We start from the raw sequence: 1,592 nt of genomic DNA, 5'->3' as shown, positions 1-1,592 counted from the left end.
TCAGACACAGGACCTCCATTTAACGCCCTATTAGAGTTACGTCATTTCCACCTGAGCGAACTGCGGTAAAAGCCGTGTTGAGCGTTATTTTCCAAGGACACAATGTCAACAAGGCATGTCGGTATAAGAAAATTCGAACCCTGGAAAAAATACCTACCTAGCTTACGTAAGATAGACCATCAAATAAAGTACTTGCATATCCAGATCAATTTTATAAGGAGACTGAGATTAACCCTATCTAGACCGGGGGGGGGGGGGGCTAAAAGTGCCTGCGCCAACTTTGACGTCCTCTAACTGGCGAACGACGTGTGCTAGGACTACAAAACTTGGTGACTTTTCCTAAAATATTGTTGGGAACAATTCTGCTAAAAAATTTTAGTTTGTGATTTTTCGTGTTGCCATGGTAACGGGTTTCTGACAGGCATATTTTCCCAAATTTACTAATTTCAGTTTTAATTATGGGATTTCATGGTTTTATTGCTAGATCAAACTTGTTTATTTATATCATTAACATCCTGTGTAATTTTAAGTTGCATTTCTAATCAAATATTCATAATTTATGCTAATTTGATGACGTCATGGGTCAACATCCAAGATGGCGGACAATGACATTTTCAATGATAAATACATGTAATTTTTACTCAAATACCGTCAAAATGTTTTATTTTATTACAAAACACAATTACTTGAACCTTTTTTAGTCCAGTTTTATTGGGTTTGGGGGTTATATGTGGAAAAAATCGTATTTTAGAAAATTCAAGTTTGTCGATCCAAGATGGCGGACAAATGACGTCATTTTCGGACGTCATATTGACGTCAGTGTCGTCGTCATTGGCAACAAAAGACTTGGCAGACTTAGACAACAATAATGTAACCTTTATAGTCATCGTTTTGTTTAATACCTGTAAGTATAGCTGAAATTTCATATTTAGACGATTTTAGCCCAAAATATGACATTCTGACGTCCGAATTACGTCATATTACGTCACAACGATACAAAAATTACAGAAAATATAAAGTTAACTAGTACATCATTCCCTCCAAATTTGGTGATCGTAACCCAAGCCGTTTTGAAATTACGAAGGGGGGGGGGGGTATCCCAAAAAAGCCCGGTCTAGATAGGGTTAAATCTACGGACAATTGGTGTGAAATATCCCTCACTGCCCCTCGCGTGCCACTAGTTTAGTGTTAGTTAGTTACTCTGCATCTGAAAGAATCGACTTCATGGGCGTTGACCTCGCTAGAAATCTAGTTCATGTGATTTAGAGACGAGACCCACCCCCCCCCCCCGCACCCCCCAAAATAAAAAGAGCCCCGTTCGAAGACTGCAACGGGGGCTAAGCTCGCCCGGGATTTTTATTATGGTAAAAAATTATGATAATGCCTATTATTTTCACGTTCTGTGTTTCATTGTCTTTTATGTTATACAGTGGAAGCCGCTTAATTGTACACCTAATTTGCCAGCGAATTTCGTGCAATTATCCGGCGTGTGCGATAATGCGGAGTTTGTCATTTGGACCACACCACCACGGGCGGAGGGGCCAAGAGGTGGTATGGGAGGTGGTATAAATACAAATTTGACATTCATTGAC

This window comes from Branchiostoma floridae, unplaced genomic scaffold (assembly GCF_000003815.2).
Source record: "Branchiostoma floridae strain S238N-H82 unplaced genomic scaffold, Bfl_VNyyK Sc7u5tJ_493, whole genome shotgun sequence".
NCBI classification, from domain to species: Eukaryota; Metazoa; Chordata; class Leptocardii; order Amphioxiformes; family Branchiostomatidae; genus Branchiostoma; species Branchiostoma floridae.
Note: the sequence above shows the minus strand (reverse complement) of the source record.